This window comes from Accipiter gentilis, chromosome 11, assembly GCF_929443795.1.
Source record: "Accipiter gentilis chromosome 11, bAccGen1.1, whole genome shotgun sequence".
Classification (NCBI taxonomy): Eukaryota; Metazoa; Chordata; class Aves; order Accipitriformes; family Accipitridae; genus Astur; species Astur gentilis.
This window is the reverse complement of record NC_064890.1, coordinates 7,029,306-7,057,092: the sequence shown is the minus strand read 5'-3', so window position 1 is coordinate 7,057,092 and position 27,787 is coordinate 7,029,306. Positions and strand designations below refer to the sequence as shown.

At 38.3% G+C, this 27,787-nt stretch overlaps 2 protein-coding genes across 3 annotated transcripts in view; one reads left to right on the top strand and one right to left on the bottom strand.

Moving 5' to 3' along the window:
- Positions 1-1,286, bottom strand: part of DHTKD1 (dehydrogenase E1 and transketolase domain containing 1) — a 206,926-nt gene extending 205,640 nt beyond the window's left edge. The window contains exon 1 of the mRNA XM_049814433.1: positions 1,279-1,286. The gene's annotated coding sequence lies outside the window, so the exon portion shown is untranslated. The remainder of the gene's footprint in view (positions 1-1,278) is intronic.
- USP6NL (USP6 N-terminal like) overlaps positions 1-27,787 on the top strand; it is a 129,318-nt gene that overhangs the window by 21,417 nt on the left and 80,114 nt on the right. The gene's annotated exons all lie outside the window — the stretch shown is intronic.

The following is a 27,787-nucleotide window of genomic DNA, read 5'->3' as shown; positions in this document are numbered from 1 at the left end:
AAACCAAATATGATAGTAGTTTGGGTTGCTATTACTTCTGGCAGAGGTGGATTAATGGGCAGGCTGTAAATGACACTGACATAATAGAAACTGTTGTGCTTACGCTGTATGTGTTTCAAGAGACTGACGTGTGTGGATAAATATGCCAGCAATTTTAAAAATCTGAAAAGCTTGTGATCAGCAGCTGGAAATGGAGAGAGATGACCTCTCCCCCCTACCATCTAACACTTAAGCAATGGGAACAGAAGGTCTAAAGGCCAGAGAATACATCTTGCTGTGCCTTGGTTGTGGCCTGTGGTTTGTTCTAATGTTATGGTTTTCAGAAAATATAGTTGGCTTCCTAAATTGCTCTCTTTGTGTAGGCAAGACCTTGCAGTGCTGTGTAGGAATTTGGCTTCCTAAAACATTCACAGAGCCTCTTCAGGGATGATGGTTATTTAACGTGACCGTATAAAACATGATTTCTCTCTCTTTTTTTTTTTTTTGTTAGCTCTGTAGAAGCTTTGACAGAAGGCATTTCTGAAGTGCCTTTGTACGTTTTCCAAATGGCATTAAAAATGTTGTGGGGCACATGCTGCAATTTGTCTGCTTAAAATTACCTGACAGAAGTAATGATAATACCTTAGCTGAAACAGTTCTCTGGGCCTCTGGTGGTAGGAGAGAGAAGAATGCCTGAATTACTCCTAAGATTTCCAGCATGCCTCCTGGCGTGCAAGAATTCCCATCACGTACAAGGGTGTCAGAGGTGTGTGTTCAAGGGGGGAGAAAAGGAACCGAATGACTCTCTTTAGTAGGTGCTTGCTTGTGTCTGATGAAGTTTAGCAAGATAGATTTCATTTTAATTCTATTAGTAGGTCTGATGCTGACTCTACACTGCACCGATAGCTCTCTTAAAGCATTACATGAAATTTCATGAATTGAGACAGACTTTAAAAGAGGATGCAGACGTGCTTCTTGGATACTGAGCCTAGGGGTGTACATTGCATCTGTCGACATTCATTTCGAGTGGTGTTTTCTTTAGATAGTTTGTGGTGTGAATGTTTCCTTTAAACTTCATTTAGAGAAATCGGTATGCATTCTCTGCAGCAAATAATTTAAATATGTTCAGTAGAAATACATTTAGGACTGGTTGCAGTTTTTTGTCTCCTTGTGCTGAAGTCACTTTAAATCCATCACCCCAGCCTGTGGAGTTGTCAGGCAGAAATCTTTCTGTGAAGGTAGATGAGTTGTTCCTGCATCAGTTTTGCTTGAGCATACTGAAGACAGCCATGTAATAACATGTAGTAATGAAACCTGTTGGAATTTTAGAGGAGCATCTAGTCTGTTTGATCTTGCTACCGAGCAATGATTCAAGTGCTACAGATTGTAAAGGATCTGGTGTCACCAGCAAGAAGGAGAGCAGATGCTGCTAAGAAAGGTAAGAGCAGCACTGGGATATATTCAGTGTTCCGAGTAATTTATTGTGAGTCAGAAATATTTTGGAGTTTGGTTGTAGTTAAATTGTGTACTTGATACTTAAAAATGTTCTTTGTTGTGGCATGTACAGCTGCTATGATTTGGGTTTGAACTATATTAAGCTTAATTATTATCATTTTGGAACTGCAGCTTTCCCAAAGAGAATCCCGATGACGCTTATTATGCTGAAGATGGAGTTTATGTCAGCATTTGTAACTGCTACTGCTGTTCTAAAGATCTTTTCCTGATTTTTCTGTGGTAAAAAAATTTTTTTTTATTATCCAGATAGCTCAGGCTGTGAAAATAGCAACTGTATTTTGTGGAATCCCATCAGAATAGCTTTTAGAGTCTTAATATTCTAAATGAGACTAAGAGCAAAAATAGGCTTCCTTAGTGCTTATGGAAATGAGAGAGACTGAAAGTACACAGCTGCACTGCTGTTTAGGTTTTACAATGAGATTATTTCTAGGTTACAACTAACTTCAAAATCTGAAATGGCTCTTGCAAGTGTACAAAACATTACTTGAAATACTCAATTATTGTTTGAAATTAATTGATGTTAAATGCTTTTCTTGTTCTCTTCAGTGTGTTGACTGTTTGTTGGTTTTTCTTCATTAAAGTAGTGCCATCCTTTGTGGTATCTGGCATACTTATCTAATTAAGAACTGATTAAACACTTTTTTTCAGCTTCACTTTTACGTCTTAATTATTTGCAATTGCTGAATATATGGTCTGTAGAGGAACTAAATGATTTGTAGAGATGTCTTAAAAATTACATTCCTTAATAGAATTAATTTTCTGGGACCGCTTTCGTTTGTGTTGAATTGGTCATGAATAATTTAGGATCTACAGCATCTGTGTCTGCCTGTTAGTATGTCATTGTTCTGTTCTGCCCTTGCATGTAATGTGTGGCTATAGGCAAGTACCTTTATTTTAAGTCACTCATCTAATAACATCAGCCTACTGTAATTCTAATGAGTTAGTTAATGAAACAGCTCTGTAAGAAAACAAAATGAGTAAAGGTAGAACTGGGCTTTGCTGTTACCCTCTTGTTCTGAAAAAAAGGCATGCATTTCATAAAAGCAAGCTTCCTAATTACTTCTTTAGATTTTGCAGTTATTGGTTGAACATGCCATCCAACAGTTTTATAATTTCATCAGTGAATTACTCCAGTTCTGTTCACTGTTCATTTTTTGATTTGTGTACTTATGCTCCACTAGTTACAGAGAAGAATGAAGGGGACAGGAGTTCTACTTGTCTCTTCTGCATGTAGCTAGCTAGTCAGGCTTGATTTTTAGTGAAGTAGTGTAAGAACTGGTTTAAAAAGATAACACCAAAAACTATATATATATAAAAAAATGTTTATTGGAGCAGATTCAATGGAATTGGAAGGGAAAGCCTTGAAAAACATAAGGAAATGCTCATTTTCTCAGTTCTAAAGCTTTCAATTTTTTTTCTTCTCCGTTTGTTTTACTCCCTTGTTAAAAGACAGTAATTTTGGGTCATTGTTTGGGCGGTATTCTCAAGCTGCTGGTAACTGAGCTAATTAGATGTTAGCTCTTACAGAACTTGGTAGTACATTTTGACAAGCAATATTAAGATCTTAACATTAAAAAAAATTCAACCATTCTGAAGAAAACATTTACAAAAGACGCAAAATGCTGACAGACTTCTGTGATAAATACAGCAATTTGAGTAGGCATTAGTTTTTTTTTTTTTCTTCACAGCATGCAACATTAGGCATCTGGTGTATGTGAAGGACTGTATTCTACAGAAATGACTCATTCTCATTATTGTTTTCAGTAAATGGAAAAATGTATTTGTAAAGGAAGAGTTGCTAGGAAGCCCAGTGTGAATGTGAGGTGAATTCATTGAGACATGAGGGATGATATGTGAAGTGTTTACCAATGTGCTTTCAGACTGGTGTTGGTAAATGGTAAAGGTTTTTAATCTTGCCCCTCAGATGCACCCTCTTCTTCCCCTTAAAAAAGAGTGTTAATCATTAGAATATAATTTTTGGGGTAGAAGTCTGAAATTCATTGTTTTCGACTTGTGTGAAAATTTTCTGTAAAATCTCTGTCCCTTGTTGTGAAAAATAGGAACTCAAGTAACTGAAATTGAAAATAACTGAGCAGATACTTGCAGAAGGGTCACTGCATGTGGGGAGTAGAGGAAGAGCGTAACCTTCAGTAGGGGCCTAACTTGCACTAGGGAGACAAATGTTATGAAGTAGTATAATGTGTTAATTGCGTATTTCACCTGTTGTACCTAGTTTAAAACTTTCCTTTTTTAAGATTGCATGAATGTCCTAACCATATAACTATTTTTATAGATAGTACACAAGGTTGTGGGGGAAAGAACTCCTCTAACCTCCAATTTTCCCAACATTTATTTTCAGCCTCAGACCTAGAAACACAGTTACTAGCCAAGAGAGTGTCTTTTTGCATCCATGGTTCAACAACAATAGCTTGTTGTTGTAAGGTCTATGGTAAGCATAGCTGTGAAGGAGAAGAAAATTCAATTCCTGCAGAATGTTGTTTAAAAGAAACCCCATTATTAACATTTGATGGGTTGAGATGTGGATTTAATGGGATAGTTGAACAGCCTGCCAAAGTTGCTGAGTCTAATTGTTTTTTTAAAGGCCAGAGTTTGTTTTCATTGTGGCCATGACCCATGCCACTAGTTAAATTAAATTTAATTTTCTGTATCATAAGAGTGTGATAAATAGGTGGTTTACAAATAACAAGACTGATTCCTGCAAATACTTAAGCAGTGTGAGTATGAGTAGCCACGTTGTCTCCCACTTGAAAGTCATGGGGCTATGGTTTTGTCTTTAGTCTTTGACTATTGAGGCTAGATCAGAAAATCCTTAAGTAGGCCTCTTAGGTTCTTGCTCAGTGATACACGCAATGAGCTAAACAGTAAGTTCTGGTTTACAATGTCTCACATTTCCATCCTTTTTTTTTAATCTTGTGCTGCTTAAAACTTGAGATGGGTGGGTGGTGTTTTGGGGTGTGTGTGTGTTTGTTTTAAGAAAACCCCCACCCTGGAATCGTGTTCCATAGTCTCCCAACTGCAGTGAAAGCTGGGTGTGTAGAGTTTTTGTGTTTGCTTTTTACGGTTTTTGTTTTTTGGGAAAACCCAGTCCCTTACCATATTTAGGTAACATCAAGTCAGTTAAAGGAAAAAATTGCTTCTAGTCCATTTGTTATCAAAGGGATAACACTTTACATGCTCTGTCTGAGTTTGGAGGTGAACATGAAGTTGTAAAGAAAGTAAAGAAATTATGAAGACATTGCCATTATTTTATTTCATAAGACTTGAATTTCTTAAACAATTTATGAAAGTCTGTCTTTGGATAAAGTCCTAAATTAAAGCCAAACATTTCCCACGATCAGAAACCTTTCTGGATTTAAAAAAATAATTCAAATATTATTTCTCCTAGAGAAATCCATATAGAATATAAATCTGTTAATGATTTTCTTTTTTCCACCACTGAAATCCTGGTTGAAATCCAGGTTGTTTAAAATTAATAAAAAAAATTCATGTTTACTTTTTTCCTTCTTCCTTCCTTTTACAGATGGCCACAGCAGAACTTAAATTGGCAACATCACCTTGATGTTAGGATATAAAAAGAGATGTTTTATTAAAATACTTTTAGCAGATGGGACAACTAATTGAAATCATAGAGTTAAAAAGGTATGCAGTGTTTTAGTGTAAGAGTTAGATACCTGAGAGAACAATTTGGTTTGAGTTTTTTATGAATTGCAAGAGGAGACGTATGTTTGGTCACTGCAATATTTGGGCTGTAAGCCAAAGATAACGATAATCAGGAACCCCCTATATTTCTTTAGGTGATATATCTTATCGCAGCCTTTGAGGTTTCAGACAAAGCTTATGGATATCTTTATTTTCAAAGATAATTTTCATTCTGGAAGTGTGAGCCTACGAGGTATTTAAACGTTGGGCCAGGCAAGGATAATCATGTTTAAATGTGCCAGTAATAGCTCACACTTCAGAAGTTTCTGCCTGAATTCACTTGCAGGTGGTACTGTGGTAGAACCTTATATTCCAGTTAGACTTGGCAGGAAATCTGCTGCCTCTTTTTTTGGTTTATTTCTTTAGGGCTGGGCTAAGTTGATTAGTTGCAAGACAGAAAATAAAATAAAGGTCCCACATGAAGTAGCCGTGGTGTTTTCTCGTTACCTTTGGTGATAAAGGAAAGGTATAATCAAATGCGTTCCCTCAAGGCAACTAGTGAAACAGCAGAAACTCACTTCACAGTCTCTTGATTTTTCTGTTTAATATCTTTGCACAGAAGGCTGAGAATTCTGCCTCTTAGGGGAGGTTTCAGGGTTACCTGAATTTCTCTTTTAGTTTCTTTTTAAACTTCCTATTTTCCTTCAGAAAGAATTACATACTTTTTCCTTTCTATTTCTTAGGGTTTTTTTAATTCAGTATTTTATTCTTAACTGACTTTTGTTTTATATATGTGATAAGCCATTTTTTACTCTTTTTCAGTTTTTTTTTTAATGTTTCAGTGTCTGCTTCCAGGAATTTCCTTCACTACTTTAGAATTGTCCCACTTTTAAATACTTTGCAATGAACACTGTGTAGGAAATGTCTGTTTAAAATAAAAATCTTAAGACTTCTTGATTTTTGCCCTGGACTCTCTTAAGAGCAGAGCTATATGTTATTGCTGTTTGCTTTCAAGTAGGGTTCTGCAGGCATGCACATGAGCTGATTGAATGCAGCATGCAGCCTGAAGCTTGGAAAGTTCTTGAGGAATTTCTGGGACAAGTGCTTGACCATCACCTCACTTGTGCGAAGCTTGGCCCAATTATTCAATTTTTTGACGTACATCATAGCCCCACATGCAATTTCTGTGATTCCTACTCCAATTCAGGCGATAGATGATCCTGATTTCTTTTCAGTCACAGGATTAGTCCCACAAAGAGTTGTGTGCCAGAACTGTCATGATAACTGGTATTTTTTATGTAATTGGATTGAGCAAGTGACATTGTGAAAGTACATGCATGCTTTCTGGTGCAAACCAGTAAGATGATGATTATTTTTCTGAAGAAGGCTCTTCTGCCTCCCTCTTACTCTGGTGCCAGAACCAAAATACTGAACAAATCAGTAACTCTTTCAAAGATTGTTTAGATTTTTTTCAGGAGTATATATTAAAAAAATAATAATAATACACTGGCTTTTTTTGCCTGTATCTGTTTGGTGCTAACTTACTATATCAGAACTTTTTCCCATGGTCCTGATCTTGCACCTTTCCTCATGGTCTAATCATCTGTTATATTCCAGGGAAACTGAACATAGACAAGGAATGCAGCAGGACTGGATAACTTTTGGAAACTTTTTTTTTTAAAGTTGTTAATGAAACCCAAATGGTGTTCTGTATAAAATGACTAGATGGAGATGGCTTCTTCTCACATTTTAAAAAAAATCGAACGGAATTCAGATTTATTTTTTTTTTCCTGGAGCTGCTTCAAGAATTCTTCCAGTTCATGTGATTTCATTATACATGGAGTTTTCCCTCAATCTTTTCTTTCAAAAACCATCATCTCTCATACCCTGCAGCATCTTCTGATTGACAAAAACATTATTTAATGGTATTTTTCCTATGGTTCTTTCAACCTAAAACTTCAGCTTCCTCAGACTGTATCTAGAAGCTAGAAAATAAGTCTTCTCATTCAAGTGTACCTAGAAAAGCTGATGTGAAAAATTGGTATGTTTAAAGGGTAGGTGAGATTGTGATAATCTAGTGTGACCTCTTGCTTGAAGATGGACTGTTGACTACAGTAGTTCCTCCATACAACCAGTGTTACTGCAGTTCGTGTAAATATGAATGAAAGTTGGGTAGTTGTGGGTATTTTATTGTTGAAGAAATACTATTATAATCCAGATTGGGTATTTTAACTGAGAAATGCTGGATAGAAGTAAAAGCTTTCTAGACCTGTATACCTGTTCTTGAATTTGTTTTTTAGTGGTAAAGTGGGCAGGGGATAAGAGCGGTCTTCTTCTCAAAAGGCCATAATGTGGATGAACAGTAAATTTTATTTATTTATTAATTAAAATAAAAATGAACTTGGCAAGCTCTTCAGTGAGCTGCCAAGTCTGATAGGGAGTTAAATCTTTTTTTTGTTGTTGTTTGTTTTGTTTTTCCTGGTGTCATTAAATAAGAAATTCTGCCCATAGCAGTCAAGGTAATTTATTGTATTCTGCAGCTCGTCAGTACATATACAGAGTTTCAATTCATTATTTACCATGGCTAAGTTTGTACCAATGTGACAAAATTTAACTGTATTTCAACAGGCTCTACTGACATTATTGTATTTGTATTAAAGGTAGGCCTTTCGGCTGTGGTTTCACAGATAATTAATGCTAGCATAAATGACTCCTCTTAAAAGATGCACTCCTGCCTTGCTTCTGCTGCTCAATTTGTCTCTTCATCCCAATTGAAATCTCTGTAGAGCTTCACAAGCATTTGCGTAGCCATATACTGGTTTGAATTGGGAAGCGGATCCCCAAATTAAACTATATTTTTCTTTCTTATTGAGTTAGTTTTAATCTTGATTGATTCAGCCAATCCAGTTGCTGATGCAGGTTCACAAATGTGCATGCCAGCTCAAAGGAGGAGCTAGGAGTGGAGTGGGATGTGAGTAAATACATGGGTGTCCTGGCTTTGGCTGGGATAGAGTTAATTTTCTTTCTAGTAACTAGTACAGTGCTGTGTTTTGGATTCAGTATGAGAATGTTGATAACACACTGATGTATTTAGTTGTTGCTAAATAGTGTTTATACTACCTCAAGGACTTTTCAGCTTCTCATGCCCAGCCACTGAGAAGGCTGGAGGAGCACAAGAAGTTGGGAGGGAACACAGCCAGGACAGCTGACCCAAACTGGCCAAAGGGATATTCCATACCATGTGACATCATGTCTAGTATATAAACTGGGGGGAAAGCTGGCGGGGGGCCGCTGCTCGGGAACTGACTGGGCATCAGTTGGCAACTGGTGAGCAATTGCATTGTGCATCACTTGTTTTGTATATTCTAATTCTTTTACTGTTATTACTACCAGCTTTCTTCATTTCCTGTCCTACTAAACTGTCTTTATCCCAACCCATGAGTTTTTTGGGTTTTTTTTTGCAATTCCTACCCCCGTGCCACTGTGAGGGCGTTAGCGAGCAGCTGTGTGGAGCTTAGCAGCTGGCTGGAATTAAACCACGACAGTGGGCAGCCTTCTTTCAGCAGTGATGCTGGCTGCTGCTGAGACTTGCTACTGCAAGAGTATGAGGAATTCATAGGATGACACAAACAGAAGCAAGTAATAATACAGTTGGATCATTGAACAACTAGGTACTAGTTACTCATCTAGAGGATTTTTACCTAAAATACTCTATTTTTACCTAAAATACTCTATTTCTGTGGCTGGCATTCACTCTCTCTTCCACTAGTAAAAACTTTCATGGGATATACATAGATTATGGCTTTGCTATTGCATTTCTTATCCTGACAATTTATTGCCTTTTTACTTTATTTTAAATAAATAAATAAATGCTTAAAATATTTCATTCTTCTCATTTGTGTGATGCCAGATGCAGTGATTAAGAAAGGTTGCAGTGCTGCTTAGCCATATGTAGCTGTTAATAACTGACTTTAGTGTCTGTTTATTTGGTCTGATTATTAAGCAGGCAGCATCATTTAACAGAGTACTTGGATGTTGTATGTTGGGAATTGATCTATGGCTTAACAAAATTAATACAGACAGCTCAAATTTGATTTGGCTATAGAGGAACTACAGAAAAATGAAGTACTTCTTTCTTTATGCAATAATGTTAAGTCAGCTAAAATGAGCTAATTTACAAGAAGGAAAACACAACAAAGACAGCTGATCTCCAGCTTCATACCACGATTTGTTAATACAATACGTGGTGGGTTATTTTGGGGTGGTGGGGGTGGGACCCTAAACCCATGAATTGTCACCTGTAACATTCTCAATAATCCTGAAATATAACTGTAATTTCTTATTTGTATCATATGGGAAATGTGGCAGCTTAACATAAGACATTCCCATTAAAAAGTATGTTTGAAAAAGAATGAAGAGTAAGGAACAGCGCAGCAATGTAATGGGGAAAAAACAGGTTCACAGTAATGTTTCTGCTAAATGGGACAGAAATTCAGTTTGGTATAAATCAGCACAGCTGTGTTTGGCATCAGTGAAGCTGATCTGACTTGATCTGTGTGTGGTGTGTGGTTTTTTTGTTTTGTGTGGTTTTTTGTTGTTTTGGTTTTTTTTGTTGTTTGGGGGGTTTTTAGTTTGGGTTTTTTTTTTTTTTTTTAAAAAAAACCCAAACCACCCACAATAAAAAAACTCCCAAGAAGAAACCCTATTGTTTCTTTAGAGGTGTGTGTGTTTGTACGTAGCTACAGAGTTCACAATTCTTGTACTGTAGATGAAACTGCACATTTAAAAAAAATACTAGAACGGAGTTGGTGGGTGGGGTTTTCTTGCTGGAATTGCTGACTGCTGTGGTTGTTTTCAATCCATCCCAGGATAGTCAAATGTAAAGTAATAGTGAGCTGCAAGCCCTGCACTGGTTTCACTGATGTTGCCAAGAGTCTGAACAAGCCTCTCTTCTTCAGCTAATGTAAAAAATCTCAAATATAAATATAGCTTTTGTTAAAATTTTTATTGACACAAAGTAGTGAAAAACAGAAGCAAGCAACATGCAAGCTAGAAGGACTGCATGATGATATATGGTTGCAAGTTGCCGTTTATCCTCTCTGGCAATAGGCCATCTTGTGGTTTTAAATCCCGTGGGCAATGGGATGCCTCTGTGTGGCCTTCAGAGCTTTTTACAATACAAATTCACTGGTTTGGTCCTAGCTACTGGCTAAGTAGAAACAAAAGAAACGAAGCCTCATATTAAATGTCTTTTTAAAACTTCTGGTGTTGAGGATCAATTTAATCTTTGCCTGTTGCAGTATGCACATGTGTGCTGTTAAATCCGTCTGGACTTCTTAGTTTGTGTGAAGCATGGGACTGTTGCTGACCTGGAGCAGCAGTACTTGCACAGACTTGCCCTTGTGATTTCACTGCAGCAGGGAGAACCTGGCAGCTGGGTGGAAAGATCAAAACAAGGTGGCTTTATTGGGTTTCTTGAAAGAAGAGGACAGCTGTGTGTGTGGAGTTAGGGATTCATTCAAGTATTTGCTTAATGTTTCAGAAGGTTAATGGGTTACATAGTTTTGAGCTTGAGCTGGTAGGGGATGAATGTATTTGGATTTCTGGTTTCAGTGATACTGCAACCGAGACAAGGATTCTGTTTTGCCTGAGGCATTTGTCCGATACGTTTGGAATAGAGATGAGAACTCGAGCGTGGATCTGAACATGGCAAAAAGGTGTTTTGTGTCCTGTACCTCCTTCTGTAGCTTCTCTTGTACTTTTATCATTATGTGAATTTTACAACTAAGCCCAGACATTTTAGTTTTGGATTTGGAGACTTTTGAGAAAGGGCTGGGAAGCTCTGTAGGAAAGATCTAGAAAAACAAGCCTCATTCTCTGTTTTGCATTTTCATAGTTAAGGTGAACATATTTTTCTGACCTTGATTTTGGTAAGATCATAGCAATTGTGCATATGCTATTTTCAAGTATGTACAACTTTTTTCTTCTTGTGGACTCTCAAATTATAATGCTGATATTATTTGACACTGCAAAGCATTTTTTTTTCCTTAAAGAAAAACTTATGCTGTTGAGATGTGCACAGTTAAAGCAATGAGGGATCATCTGATTTTTTTTCTCCTTAAATTGTTGTGTTTCTAGTATTTTATCCTCATGCTTATGAAATTTGGAATCTAATGTTAAATATGAATGCTAGTGTCCATGTTTATTGGTCATGAAGCTTGCACAGAATTTATTTAATACACTTGCAGTTTAAGAAGGTGACAGTTTGATTTGTTAAATTGGAGTGGATAAAAATAAGTAACAGTGCAGACATAGATGCTAGTAAGTTTGCCAGTTTGTTTTTAATAACTTAATATGGTGAATATTTCAAAGTGACAGGGTCTCAGCTGGATGTTTTCTGCGATAGATAATTATAGTAGGCTTAGATAGTGCTTTCACAATTCACAACTTTCCTGGACATCTTATCTGGCTTCTCCAAAGTATTTTTATGTCCTGTTGAGCTTCTAGATCTTGTGGTATAGATGGTAAGCAAAACATCCAGACTCCTCAAATGAGGTAACAGATCCAATTTTTTTTAGTTAGTCACGTCTAACAGCAAATAAAAATACTGGTTTCTCAGTGGAATAGGTTTCCCTGTTTTGTCCTTGTTGCAAGTCCAAGCAGCTGCTTCTAAAAGAAATTATCTGTCAGCATTAGTATTAAACTATCCATAAAAATGTTAATTTGAACTGAATTTCCAGATCAAACAGAAAACTTAATTAATGTCAGTTAATTAAATTCTTAGTGGAAATGAGAAAATAAGTACACAGATGCCCAAGACTGCTGCTGTCTCTTTGCTAATAAAGCAGCTAACGAAGCATTTTCTAGCTGTACCTGGAGGGGGCAGGTCCTTGGTGGGAATGATTTCCTTGAGGAACAAACCCTACTACCTTCTGCATCATGTCCCAGGTGATGTAGGTTTCATTTTCTTACTGTTATCTTCTGTAGCATAATTACATAGCAACATACTCAAATAAAAGAAAATAGATGTGAAGATACTTGATTGCACGCCCTTCTCTCCAGGAGAAGAGCGTGATATCCGTATCAGGTGTCACAGTTTTTAGTCACGGTCACTTAACTCTTCACCACAGGCTTCGGTGATAAGTGTGATATAAATCTTGGAACCTGCCAGCTATGAGGGCTCTGTGTGCGCAGGTAGGCTTTGTTGTAAAGTGAATCCGGGCTCACTGACCGTAGCACTTGTCAGCAGATTCTGTCCATATGGAGAAGCTCATTGATATTCAGCTTGTAGAATATTTTTGATTCTCTTGTTTGCCAGATATCACTGCAGTATCACTACTGGATTGCAGGTGTCTTCTACTGCCACTTGGAAATAGCTGGAGTCCATACTTAACGTGGAATTTGCAGTTTGCACAATAAATCTGCAAGAGTTATATGAAGAGTCATATAGGATTTAATGGTGCCTTTAGTCTCAGGGTGTTCTGAAGTCTTTGGGGGTTTTGTAGCTTTTCAGCCAGGTATGATGTTGATGCACGAAGTTGAAACCACTTGTCCTTGGGGAGTGAAAGCTGTGTGCAGTAGTTGATATTTCTCCCTCCCTTCCCACTGTCTTTGTGGTGTTTTTGGGTGGTTTTTTTTGAGTGTGTTCTTCTTGTTGTTTTAAACATAGCTGTTCTTTGTATGGCACTGTTGTGCATTCAGAATGACACGTTATCACAATACAGATGCTCCATTCCTATGGCACTTTAGCAGGTGGTCTTCACTCTGATAGTAGTCTGATGCAGATCTTAATGAAATATAAGTGGGATGGTAGGAAAAGAAATCTCTTCATGTGCCTTTTAATTCTTCATTGAAAAATAGGTTTCTATTTAAGAATATACAAATCAAATGTCTTTTTCTCAGCATTCATGTCACAGTGGTATAAGTGATGTCTGTACCTTCCTTTCCCTGTACCAATGCAGGCACCAGTTATATCTGAAAGTGAAGTGTTCAAAATGCAATCTTTTCTCTCCATTATTTCTCCAAAAGCAAGTGGCAGAGGCCTGTAAGCTATGGGTTAATCAGGTTGCACAAAACTATCTGTATTTATTGTCTGGCAAATATTTTTATTCCCTGGAAATTAAAGGGGAAAATGTTTGTTTTTTCTTTTCCTTGTTTTCAGATGAGACATGTTTTTCTTTTGAGATTTATCTAATGTACTAGGCAAGTTAATATCTAAGTGTTTGGGGGTGGGGGAGGACAGGACTGATCTGAGTGTGAATAGGCAAGTTTCACTGTGTCTGCTAGTCTACACTATATCCTAGATTTTCCTCCAAAATATTTTGACTAAAGGGCACTCTCTTCTGTGCCATGTTTTATCTCCCTTTTGTCAGGAGTGTTTTCGAGAGGTTAACTAAGTTTCAGACTTGTTTTTAGAAATATATCCTTCAGAATTTTAACTTTAATAACTTTGGTACACAGATTCTTGTCACAGAGTAGAAGTGTAGCTTTTGTTGTTAAACCTATTTTTTGAGTGGGAAATAGCAGTAGTTATAGTACAGTTCACAGGTCTCAACTGGAATGTGAGAAGTTGCCTTGATCTGAGACTTCCTCTTTCTGGTGGAAAAGGAAATACTGTTTGTACTGGTGAAGGGACTTTGGTAACATGAATATGCTGTGATCTTTCATAGAGAAATATTTTCTGTTTCATTTGAGGTCACATTGTTTGGATTAGTGGAACAATTCTTCATCATTTTCAAGTGTTCAGTGTTTTTGGGATGATTCCAGGGCTCCCCAGTGTGTGATATACTGCTGATTTCAGGCATTGCACTTTTCTGTGTGATGGATAAATGGCTGCACCGTTGCTCTGTGTCCTAATTTTTCTCCTTCTAAAAAGAAAAAAACGTGATTAATCCTTCCCTTTTTCTGATGACAGCTGTACATTGAAAAGACTTTAACATGTTTTGAAAAATTGCCTCATCTATGCTGCAGCTGCATAGAGTCCTGGAGCTACCATGTCTCATCACTCAGTAAAAGAAAATGTTATGTTCACAGACTGTGTGGAGCATGCATTACACAAATCACAGATATGTAGATCAATAAACATGTTTTTGTCAATTCTGTGCTCTGAATTAGTACCCTAGTTAGGTTTTAAAATATGTGGGATGAATGCTAGTTTGGAGCTTGCCAAATCTATAGATGAAAAATAAAAAAAGCTACACAGACTCCAATTCCCATTACTATTTAGTTTATAGGCGTTGGAATGACCTTCTAAACTGTGCAGTGATAATTGCCTATTTTACATAATGTATAAAGCTTCACAGAAGAGTATTTGTAGCGATGGAACATGTATTAACAATCATTGTCTGGTAACTAATAAGAATGTAAAGCCGTTCTATAAATAGTGCAGATAGGCTCTAAAGGGAAAAATGAGCAAATATGCTTAGGCAAATCAAAGCATGACTGGTTGCGCTGGGGCCTGTGCTGCATATTTAATGTAACAGCAGCCTATAGACCGTGTCTGTGTTAGCAGGTAGCATGGCACTGTAGTCATAGCTCCAGAGAGGAAAATTGAGGGTCCAACATCCCTCTGTATTTCAGCAGGTTTTTCAGGCTAGGTCAAACCTTGGCCTTATTCTTTGGGCACAACATAACTTAGACTTAGGAGTGCATCTCACAGGTAGTTTAACCTTGAAGGAATCCAGTTTTGCATACTTCCATGTCGCTTCCCAGTGCAAACTGAAGAACAGTAGATAGAGATGATCTGGAGATTTGCTCCAAAAGCACTCTTCCAATCTGAACTAAAATGGTATTTATAGAATTGCATGGAACATCAGCAGTCTTCTGTCCCATATTTATGATCTTGACATTGGATAGAATATCTTAATGAGTTTTTTTAGGAATAAGTGGAAGTTCTAGTAGCATTGATATTTCAGGGGCAGAAAGGGGATCAAGAGATTATGCATTAACGTGTTGAAGACTGATATTTATGACTTGTGTTTGTATATGCTCTCTCAAGATTAAGTACTAAATTAATGAGAAAGTTTCTAGTTGGCCACCGTATTGGGTTTACGTGGCAAGGTTTTGGTAGCAGGGGCTGCAAAGGTGGCCTGCATGAGAAAAGGCCAGGGCCTGTCCCCTGCTTTGGACAAAGCCGGTTTCAGCTTGCTCCAAAACAGATCCACCAGTGGTCAAAGCTGAGCTCATCAGTGAAGCTGGTGACACCTCTCTGATAAGATTTTTAAGAAAGGATAAAAACCACAGTGCAGCAGTTGCGAGAGAGGAGAGTGGGGAAAAATGTGTGGGAATCAACTCTGCAGACACGAAGGTCGGTGAAGAAGGAGGAGGTGCCCCACGTGCCAGAGCAGAGATTCCTCTGCAGCCTGTGGAGAAGAGCATAGTGAAGCAGGTTGTCCCCCCGCAGCCCGTGAAGGACTATGGTGGAGCAGATATGCACTCTGCAGCCTGTGGAGAGCCCACGCTGGAGCAGGCTCCTGGTAGGAGCTCCGGCCCCTGGAGAGGAACTCACACAGGAGCAGGTTTTCTAGCAGGAACAGCAGCTTGTGGGAAGGACCCACACTGGAACAGTTCGTGAAGGGCTGTATCCTGTGGGAGGGACCCCATGCTGGAGCAGGGGAAGAGCGTGAGGAGGAAGGAACAGCAAAGACAAAGTCTTACGGACTGACTGCAATCCCTATTTGCCAACCCCCTGCACTGCTCGGGGTGGGGAGGAGATAGAAGAATTGAGACCAAAGCAGCGAAGTTGATCCTGGGAAGGATCACCATTCTACTCTATTTTTGATTGCCAATAAATTAATTTCCCCAAGCCAAGTCTTGTTTTGCTCATGAGGGTAATTGGTAAGCGATCTCCCTGTCTATCTTGACCTATGAGTTTTTTAATCTTATTTTCTCCCCCTGTCCTGTTGAGGAGGGGGAATGAGAGCAGTTTGGTGGGGATCTGGCAGCCAGCCAAGGGTCCACCCGCTAGAGATACCCTGAGGATTTGGACACACTTAAGCTTTGCAAGCATATGTTCCTGCGAGTTCTCTCCAGTCCAACTTCACTTAAACTGCCAGTGATGGTAGCATGAGCTAATTCAGCAGGTTTGTTTTTCTTGTTGCAGATTACAATGCACTCACATGATCCTGTTTACCAGCACAGCCCAGAGCAGTAACTTCCAGCAGAGCTGAAGACAAAGAGCAATGACATGTTCAACAAGTGCTGTAAATCCAGGACAGGATGTCTGAATGATGTCCTCCTACATTTTCCTTTTTGCCCTCTTAATGTACTATTAGATAGCATCTGTCCATGTTAATTAAAAAAAAAAAAAAAAAAAAAAAAGCAGCTTGTCAAACACCCCGCTCCCCCCCCCCCTTAACATTTCCAACTACTGATCTGTAGTAATTGGTTTTGAAACAGTTTTTATTGGTATGCCAGTGGATTTTTTGAGCAATTTTAGCTGGTTAGTGTTAGAATTACTGAAGTCATTACTTCCATTAGGAAAACTCAATGTGTTACCTTTCTTGCGTCCTAGTTACAGAAATGGTATGATACGGGAAGCTTGTAGAAGAGATAATCAAATTAGGATTAATGGGAATACACTTGAATATGGGGTGGTTTTGGGGGGTGGTTTTATTTGACATATCTTAAACATTCCTGCAGTTGTAGAATTGTTATTTAATAGTGATTTGGTTTGGGCTTTATTTGACTAAGCTACCTTTCTTGGCAATTTGTGATTCCTTTGTAATTTAAAACAACTTTTATGCAGTACTTTGTATGCGCTTCCCCTCTCCAACCTATTTTTGCCTGCCTTTTATCTGTCATGCATCTTTCATCAGTTGAGTTCATAGATTTCTTATTAGTGGGAAAACAGTTGTTTCCAATTAAAACCTAAAAAAACCCCAAAACAAAAAAAAACCAAACCAAAACACCAACAAAAACCTTTCAGCCTCAGATCTGAGAATAATTTATTTTACTACAAAGGTGTTACAAAATTGCTGTAACATGAAAACTGCTTCAGTTCTCTTTTATTTTAAATATTTTTTTTTGTTTTCCTCCACAATTAAAACAACTGCAGATGAGTTTGTTTCCAAACCATTCTTCTTCATTCTGAGACAAAACTGAAAAGTCCTTCAATTAAAATTTGGTTTAAATCCTGTAGTCTGATGTGAAAGGCTGTACCTGTTTGGTATTATATTTATATGAACTTAAAAGCTTGAACTTAAAATACTCATCGCTAAATGATGTATCAGGGAACTGTGTGGTATTGGACTAGCAATGGTATACCAATTTCACTGAGAATTAGTTACTTCTGAGGTCTAAGAATATGAAATTTGCCTTGCTTGCCCTGAAGCCACATAGCAATTGTGTCTGGCAGTCAGACCATCGCAGTAGCTTATAAATATGGTAGCTCCCACTTGTATGGTATCTTATTGATTAATTTGGAGCTACCTAAAAGGTAGCTATAATGTTTTTTAAATTAAACCAATTTACAGTCATCTTGTTTATATCCCTTTTGTGCTGATAAGTTTTTCCACAGGTCTCAGCAGTGTGGGCTTTGGAGAATAGCTGTGCTTTTCTCTCTGTTTATGGAATTTTTTTGTCATTCTGAAAGTTACTTATAGTTCAGTGGACCCTTTTACACTATCTTCTGGCATGGCCTCGTGTGTCATATTTCTTCTCTGTCTTTCTAAGCCTGTGCAGTTGTTTTGCCTTCATACTTGCAGAAAGGAAATTTGCATGAGTTTTCCTTTAGGCTTTTGGGGTTTTTTTGTGTGTGCGGTTTTTTGTTTTGTTTTGTTTTTTTCATTTCAGCACTGTGTATGCAGAAAGATACAAAATACTGCTGATCTAATATACAGGTGTGAAGGATGAAAACAGGTGCAAGACAGTGGGAAAATTGGTACTCAAATCTGATGGAATTAGTTGTATAACAAGGTAGTAGAACTTTAAAGCAGCTCAATAATTTTTTCATTTATTTAGTTTAATTTTGGGGTTGCTTGCTTATAGTTTTGTGCATTAAATTACCTATGATGCAAGGTAGAGTTTTAAAATGCCTTTCTAGTGCCTTTAAGTCCCTTACTCCTGAGTGATGATGACCCCTGCATGCTTTAACTTGACAACTAATTAAATTCTGGCAGTTTTGTACATCATCCTCTTAAAATACCATTCCCTAAATATCACACTTCCCCCCCATCCCCCTGCCCCATATCCTCTTTTCATATTGTTCGCATTTGTACTTTTAATTAGGTATGACTTGTAAATTGTCACTCTTCTGCTTTTCTAGTCTCAGAAGGTGTCATATTTCCAGAAAGCAATTATACAGGTCATTGCCTCTTTACAGTGTGCTGTGTGTCAGGGTACAGGTTAAAGTGTCTAAGCCACAGCTGGTAGGCTGTACTTCCATCAGCCCTGATATTCTGGCTGCTATAGCTGTGTGTTATAGCCTGCGCTTGCATCCACAGTGTCTGAATAGATTTGGGCCACTCAAAACAGTAGTAGCCTTTCATTACATTCCCACCAAAGATTTTTGATTCAGTAAAACCCGATTAGTTGGCTTGCAAATCCATGTATTTGTCTTGTGCCTTTGCTTAAACTCTTTGATGATCTATCTGTTTATCTGAAAAAAATGTGACTTAGATTGTGTTGGAGCCTGTGAGTCAGTGAAACGCCACCTCAGCTCAATAGCACCTGAAGAATAAGGGCTGTTTGTGATACTGTTTTAATCAGAGAGAGAACTTCCCCCAGGATGTGCATCTGACTCATATTTTTAGAGAAACCTGTCAACATCGCATGTCTGAGATGGCTTGAATGTTACCCTTGGATTAAACAGCCTATTGTACCTCAGGTACAAAGTACTTTCTGATGCTTTTGTTTTTCTACATTTTTATAGCACACGTTATCACGCTAATGTGAACTGTTGGTCCCTATTGTCAATTTTTAGGTTACATGTGCTCTTCCAACACAGCAGCTGTTGGCAAATAGAGAGCATGTGTGAGTAATTTTATAGTGTTCGGTAGTTACACCCCTTGTTTTTTCTGTGCCAGGGAAGAAAGTGAGGTATGGAAGGATTAAAAAAGAGTGAGCAGAATTTCTAGACTAAGTACAGTAAGGTTTGTACTGATGGCTAACACACACCAAAAGCTGTTGTCTTTAGTGTGAACGCTATTAAAATAAATTTAAGTTGAAAATTATCTCTTTCTTCTCCCAGCCTTAAGGTAGGCTGACTTCTTTGTAAATTCTTTCAAGAACTTGCTGTCATAACAAGAAGTTTGCGGGTAAATTAACCAATTTCGGAAACTGTTCTAAACCAGGAGAAACATTTGGTCATTTTCACTCGCATTCAGACTCATGTGATGGCAGGTGACAGCTGTACTTTTGCTGAAGACGGAAGAGTTGATGAAAGGCTATTGGATTTTCATCAAGTTTGAAGCCACTGGAGTGATAAATCTTAATCCTTCTGAAATGCTGTAACTGAAGCCACATTTATGTTCAACCTCTTTATTTCCTATCCTATTGCTAGACCTTTTGGGAATACCTTTGCAGAGATGATGCCTTGGTTTACTGTATTACCGTTCCTTGTTTCAAGGAGGTACTTTGGCTTTGCTTATAGTAACATTGGAAATGCAAAGTTGGGATTTTAATGTGTACTGAAGAAATGTCTTCAGTGGTAAGGTAAGAGGGAACCAAAACTCATAATCAAGATACATTTTTTTCCCTCACAAGTTATTTTGGGTTTAACTTCACTGGTGAAAATTTCAGACTTTAACTTGCTGAACTTTTATGTGAAGTTGATGAATTTTTAGAATGAGTGTTACATCTCATGAGAAGTTTTCCTGTCTGACCACTGTGGCTACATCTGTAAGTCAAAAGAGGATCTAAAGGCAATTTAGGCATACCAAGTGCTTTGACCAGTAAGATTTCTATCGGCAGCTGCTGGCTGTAGTTAGAGCTCAAAGCTATCTTCTTGTGAAGAGTTGAGTTCTGATGTTCTGTTGATGTCTGGGGAACCAGTCAGCCCTGTTGCTCCTGGTCTGTACAGGCTGCACAACTGAGAACTGGAACATTCCCCACAGTGCTGAATATCCTAATTGCTTGTCTACAAGCGCAGTGCAGACAGTGGGTAGATCTATGTTTAAATCTCAACTTGCGCTTCACTGAGTACAGATGGGCTCTTTCCCTTGCTTTCTAATACAGAGGACAGCTTGTGTCTGCCCTTCTTTGGGAGGATTCTGCAGTTAGTCTGCTTTTAGCAGGTTCCAGGATGCTTGTTTGCCAGATGCAGCTCCATGGGCTCAACCAAGTTTTGACGCTTACTATGGATTTTGATTCTGTGAGGGATATGAAATTTGCAGAGGCTGAGAGCAATCTGTTTGGAATGAAATAGGTTACTGAGCAGGACTGAAAGCCATAAAAGGCTTTATTTGTCTATTATCCTAGAGCTAATCCTTGTAACTTGGAATAGGTGTTGGCAAAGTATTGTGTCAGTGTTCAGATTAGATGAAGTAGACTTTCTGTCTCTGTACCAAGTTAAAAAGTGCTTTTTAGCCATTTCGGGTCATTTTCTGCTGAGGTATGAGAGTCTATGACAAATGATCAGATTCTTCTGTTTTGTTTGTCATTGACTTCAGCATTAACAAATAAATGAATTGGTTGGTTGATGCCTGTGCACAAGGCCTAGACTAGAATTAACCTCATGTTTGTCTTGTAACAGAAACTTCTTAAGGTCTTTGCAGTGTGTGCTTGTAGCTTTTCATCTTGCATCAGTACTGAAATAAAAGGACCGATTTTGAGAGAAGTAGCATTGAAAACTTGATGGTAGGTTTGTAAGTGTCATTGAAGTACCTCAATGCTTGTAATCTTCCCTCTAAAGCAGTAAAAAGAAAGTATTAATGATATATCTGTTAACTGCACTGATTACTAAAGTCATTGTTTCTGTGCAACAGCAGAATAACTCAATAATTGTCATCTTATGTGAACACCAGATATTTGTAAAAAATTTTCAGAGTATCCGAAGAATGAGCCAAATGGTACATCTCGCTGTGATCTCTTACTTGAAGGAGATGTATAACCTCTATGGTGAATTCTGTTCTGATGAACCTGTGTTATCCTTTAAAATGAAATATTCAAACAAATATCTCTTGTTTTGTGGTCCTACACTACTGCAGCTTTGGGCTTGCCTCTCAGTGATAATGGGATCTCAGCACTGTCTTGTGCTTAACTGGTATCTCCCTGGCACAAGTTGCGGAAAAAACCCCAGACTTTTTTGCCAGATTGTCCTAAGGTTTATGGATAGATTAAATCTAAAAACTAATTGGGTGTTATGTCTAGCAAAAATTAATTGAAATATATAATGTAGCCAGAAGGTTTATCATACTGGTGCAATATTTTGTGGATAAACAGCCACAAAGTTTGAGGGACTGATCTTTTTTTTTTCTTTTTTTTTCTTTGTTTATGTTGTTTTAACCAAGCTCTGGACTTGTTTTTTATTAATAAATGTTTTAGCTGATGCAGACTAAATGGATGCAAACAAATTTGTACTGGTATTGGTACATACCAGTATGAATGTAACCTGATTTGAATTTGGTGGGTCTGTCATTGGGCTTTATTGCAGCTGCTCTGCTGTGTTTTCCCTCAGCTTTAGGCTGGGACCCAGAGAGCACGGGACAGCCTTCAAGGCCCCAATTCCTGTTTCGCATGGGAAATGCCATAGCTGCTTACTCTCTTTTGTTTACAAGTCCTCAATCAGTGAAAATGAAAACAACAGAACCTTCTTGTCTATCACTAACTTCCTTTTCTTGTAGCAAGGATGAAGAAACTGAGCATTTTCTGCCCCAGTTTCTGCTGCCGCTCAACAAACTTATTTACCCGCCACTTGGCTGTCTCTTCTTCCTCCAGCCCTTCCTGTAACCACTTTACAAATGTAAAAAAAACATCGATATACTGCTGCATGACACTTAAGATAATTTCAAATGTGCAGAGTGGATTTCAAGTCTTTTTTTTTTCCTCTCTCCCAAATTTCATTTTAGGTTTTAATAAAGTGAATGACAGATATTTTAAGTAGCTGATTTTTCAAAGCAACTCTACTTTGTGCTGTGTAGACATGACTGATATTATAAGCAGGCAGGTATCGAAATTTGCCTTGATGTGTTTTTGCGGACTTACTCAAACTTATCGTAGAGTCACCAAGAGTAGGTTTAGTGTCATAGGAGCTTCCTGGTGCCATTCATACTTTTCGTGGGATTTACTTAGAGGATCTTATTTGTACTTAGGGTATTACTGCAGTTAAAATGTTTATCTGCTCTAAGATGAATAGCTCAGAGACATAGTAGCTGAAGAAAGCTGTTCAGCTACAGTGAACAGAGCTGTAACATGTAACTCAGTTGTTTGTTTTTTTTTTTTTAGTGGAAACATGTTTAATATGTTAAGATTATAATTGAATATGGCAGGGCCTTGCAGCTCCTCTGTCCCTGGTACTGTGGTTCCTGATGGTTCCTTCAGTGTATCTCTTTAGTAGGTGGAGGGTCACCTTAGACCCACACTGTATGGTATGGATCACAACAGCCTGTCCAGGAGCCTATAGTAACTAGTGTAACACACTTTTGCTGGAATAAAGCAAGAAATGCTTTTTCATCCTGCCAGAACTTTTGCAGTATTTAAGATTTTATTTTCCTGTTGTGCATCAGGATGAAACAGCTTAAAACATCAAAATAAATCCTGAGGTGTTGCCATGCACAGGCTGCACCCAAATAGGCAGAACACTCGCTTGGCGTCTGGGAGGCTCAAGTTGAAGTGTGGACAGAGGTTGAAGGCTGGTTTTCTCATGCTTTTGGGGAAGGACTAATCCCTGGGTACCTCATGAGGCCTCTTCTAGGAGAAGGCAGAAAAATAAAACTACTGGTGGTATGTATGCAGCTGGTAAGTAAAAGCTAGTGTTATCAGTAACTGCTCATCTGTTGCTTGTTTGTGAACAGTTCCTTCTCCGTCTCATGCAAGGTCCAATGAGGTTTCAGCAGTGTGTCTAACTGAGCAAGAACGTAGTGTCAGCCATTAGGTAATAGCTTTGTGGTCACTGGGCAGGTCGAGGGGAGTTTCTTCTTCTTCCCCATGGTGCTGGTCAAGTTTTACTCCTGCCACCTTGAGTCAGTGCTGGTGTTTTTCTGAGCCAGCTTGGAGCTTTTTAGTCTTATTAACTGGCAGAATAACATCTACTACAAAAACAAACCCTGCTTTTCTTCCTGTTTTAATCAGTTAACTTGGCTGTGTAATTAAATGATGAGCTGGACTGTGTGTATGTCAGAGTACTCAAAGATTGTCTGTGTAGAGGAGCAAACCTTTTTATTTTAGCCAGTAAGTGATACAAATACAGATGAAACTTCTGTAACTAGAGAATTTTTGTAACTTCTCTAGCCTTAGAGAAGAAATGAAAAAGCTTCCTCAAAAATGAAGAGCCCCTTTCAAAAACTTTTTCCAGGGTATGCGTGAGCATTGTTTTGGTGATGCTTTAAGCTGGAAATAGACTTCACATCATTAATGCTGAATTCTAAAATATAATTATTGTTTGCTCCATTAATTTTGACTAATGCTGAGATAAAAATGATTAATCGGGAGACTTAACATAATTAGTGCAGTGTGGCATCTGACCGCTTAAATATAAGTCTGTTAATGTGGGAAGTATAACTTCTTACGAAATGTTCTAGCTTGTGTCAGAATCTAAAATATTAGAACCATTTTACTGTTTAAATTGATACTGCAAATCTTAGTGCTGTGAAAACATTGATGGTCTACTACTAATGAAGACGTACAATACAGGAAATCTGAAATTATGTCAAAACTTCAGATAATTTTTTAAAATGTTCTTCCAACTTATGTTTCTGGGAAAAATGATTTTTATATGTCATCCTGATATATGGCATTGGGAAAAGGAAGAGGATATTTATTGCAGAGAATTGTTACGTTCAATCTTTCAGAAAGATCATCTTGCTTGTATGTTTAATAGCCTGTCACGGTTAAAAGAAGTATGAGTAGTGTCAATATGCAGAGGGGATATTTTAGTTTTCAAAAGCCTCTGGGGACTGCAGACACAATATTACTTTTAAAGTACAAGGGATCAAACAAACTGTCTTTTTCAGCTAAATTTGCTTATAAAGTCATAACCAATACCTGAAAAGGTCCTTGTGTGGAAAGGATGACTTGACTTACTTTAGGTTGAGGGTGAAATTCCTGAAATATTCCTGCTTTTTATCTGCCAATACTGCTTTTGTGGTCAAGTGTCTGATCTTACCGTGTAATACAGCAGCTGATTTGCAGCATATTTTATTAAGACATTAATTATAAAGTCTAGGACTAGTACTGGGAAAGGTCATGGATTTCAAGGGGAGTGTGGGAGTAATACTCATGGGCTGTAGATGAAACAGATTACATGTTACAGTGGGATCAGTTCTGTCCACAGTAGGAGTTCCAGGAAATTGAAGCTTTGGTGGAAGACTGTAAAATGATTTCCATGTAGTAGAAAACCTCCTGTGTTTTTTCCATGAAGACTATATCTTTGTCGTTTCTTTGCTGCTTGCTGGGTTATAATGTGTTTCAGAAACAACGCTTTCTCTATCTCGTTGAACAGTGAGAATGCAAATCTGCTCTGATCACCACTTGAACAGCTGTTTGTAGGGCTGACATTACTTAAGTCAGCATAGCCTTTACATCTCTTTAAAGATAAAATGTATAGGTGAATGACCACTTCGTAATGGTCATAGTGCTGCCCTTTCGTAGCAGTGAGGAAAGAGAAGAAATAATAATAAACTAGTGAAAAGGCCAGATACCAACTACACCCTTGGGAAGAAGGAGAAGAAAGGATGACTTAAGCTTAGATATAAGACATTACCTAGTTGTTGCACAAGTCAGACCAGTCTTTACATACTGGCAAGCCCCAGATTATAGCCAGCCCAAGTCTTTGCATTTAAGTCTATTAAGAGGTGCCATAAATGTTTTGGATTGTGTTGACAGAGTCCTGGGCAGGAGGGTGGGTTGTGTGTTGTTTTTTTTTCTTCCCCTTTTTCTTTCAAGAAGAGAGCATTGTTCAAAATTGGGCTTACTCTTTTCAGCGTAGCTTGTCGCAAATTAGCAATTATGGTTTCTTCTGGCTTTGCAACTGATTACGTTAACCTTCAGCAAATTAATTATCTTCTGGCTCATGACTGCACACGCAACACTTTGTGAAATGGAATTACAGTAGAACCCTGCCAGTTCTTGTTGCTCCACTTTGTAACCCTTGTGGTAATGTTCGTAAGGCTTAGTAGTAAGGTGATGACATGAGCATTCAAACTGCAGCTTCCAGCTGGGTTAGTTGTAGGCATAGCTGATGGAGGTGATTTAATTTTAAGGTGTACTTACATATGTGAAACACATATTAAAAATAATTGCAAATTAAGGCTAAGTAAATGGCCAAGTTGTGTTTTATTAGACTGTGTTCTTTTTCTGTTTTATTGCTGGTTTATTCAGAGTTTAGTTCTTTAAATGCTCTATTAACTAATATGTATTAGCAAGGCTGTGTTATTAAAAATAGTCATAGATATATTGCAATAACTGATTAGTATTAGTAGCGTTCCTGTAAGTCCTTTAGTCAATTGCTGCTTAAAAGCAAGATAGCAAGGAGTAGTTGATTTAAATTCTTTGCAATATATATTAGACTACTAAATTCTAATTTCATGTTTTGACACAGGTTTCCTCTGTGGAATATTGCTTAGCAGTGCTGCCTTGGTTTCCCTTCTCTTGCTTTGAGTCCTTTGGGGATCACTTTAAAATTGCTTTGAGATAGTGTGGGGTTTTTTTGTTTGTGGTTTTTTTTTTTAAATTTTATTTTAGTAGCAGTTAATTCTACTAATTTCCAAAGTGACCATTTTCCATTGGTGACTGTTCAGCGTCTCATAGGGAATATTGCAGAACTGCAAGTATTCTGCTGTAGTGAAACTTGATTTTTCATTAAGATGAGAGTTCAATGATGTTACTTCAGGAAAGTTTAATCCTTACTTTCATATCTTCCACTCACTACTCCTCATGCAGTAAAACTACAACAGGTTCTACTCTGAAGAAATGCTGATCATTAAGGGGGAGAGGGTGCATGTGTTTTGCTGTTGGAATGGCTTTTTGTTGGTGCAGAGCATAGTGGAGTTTATCTTATGAATAGTTTTACTCCACCTTTAGCTTTTTTGTTTGTTTCTTTCTGAACAGAAAAAAGTTTCAATTAAGCCAAAATCTTCCTTTTTCTCTGTGTCTTTACTTGAAAACACCCGCAAAAATAGACATGCTAAACTTGAAAACCAGTTAAAGATATGTGAAAAATATCAGTGTAATACAGCTCCTAACTTATTGCTGCCTGAGGGTAGTATGTGGTAGAAAAGTACCATCGATGTTAAAAAGCAAGTTGTTTTCAGGTTGTGAAGGTATCTGTTGAGAGAGTTAACCTGGAACGAGTGCTTGTCTTTGTTGTGTGTGAGTTCTTTTTGCGTCTCCCACAGATATGCTCTCAGGTAAGGAAACAGAAAGTAGTTGGTTTTATAAAACCAGTTCAGTAGTTCTACCATGAGAAAAATGGAAGACGATTTTTGTATTGCAAGAAGATGACTACTGTGTGCATGTGATTGTCAGCAGTAAGAAAACGCTGCTTTTGAGGGAAATGTGCCTAGTGGTGATATCCACCACATTAGCTCAGTCTAAACTCATACTGAATCCATAGACTAAACTATCGACACCTGGGTTTGGTAGGATCCATGAGTAGCAGTCAGTAGTAAAGACAAAGGAGCTGTTGCTTGTTTCCAGGCTCAGTGCTCTGCCAGGTGATGTGGGGAGGAACATTAAAACAACTGAAGGAACTTTCCCCCTGCCCCCAGTCCCAGTCCCTGGGGAAAAAAGAATAGTCCAATGCACTTGATCAGATCTCCTGTTCCTGGCATTTTAACACTTGTCAGGGTGCAAGAAAACTACAGAAGGGTTGAGGTTGGAAGGGACCTGTGGAGGTCGTCTGGTCCAACCCCTCTGCTCAAGCAGGGCCACTCACAGCTGGTCGGCCAGGACCATGTCCAGCCAGCTTCTGAGTATCTCCAAGGACGGAGACTCCACCACCTCCCTGGGTAACCTGTGCCATTGCTCGGTCACCCCGGTGGTGACAAAGTGTTTCCCGATGTTCAGAGGGAACCTCCAGTGTTTCAGTGTGGGCCCATTGCCTCTGGTCCTGTCGGTGGGCACCACTGAAAAGAGCCTGTCTCTCTTCTCCTCTTGGCACCCTCCCTTCAGGTACTTATGTCCACTGATAGGGTCCCCCTGAGCCTTCTCTTCTCCAGGCTGAACAGTCTCACTAATCATCTTTCTGTTGGCTTCATAGAGAGGTAGAAGCCCACACAAGTCTTCCAAGCCAGGTCTGGTAGTGTGTGTGCTCTGACCTGCTTAGATTAAGAAATGGAATTGGCTGGCTCCTGGCTGTAAGCATCACATAGCAGCTGACATTTTGCTTGAGAGAGCACGGTTAAGGACTAAAATCTATGCAGGAGTATGGCTTAATGCATGTGTCCTTGGAATATTTGGCATGAATATTTGTTTTTCAGGTTTTGAGGATGCAGACAATTTCTACCAATGTTAAATCCTGAATTTTTATACTTCTGTC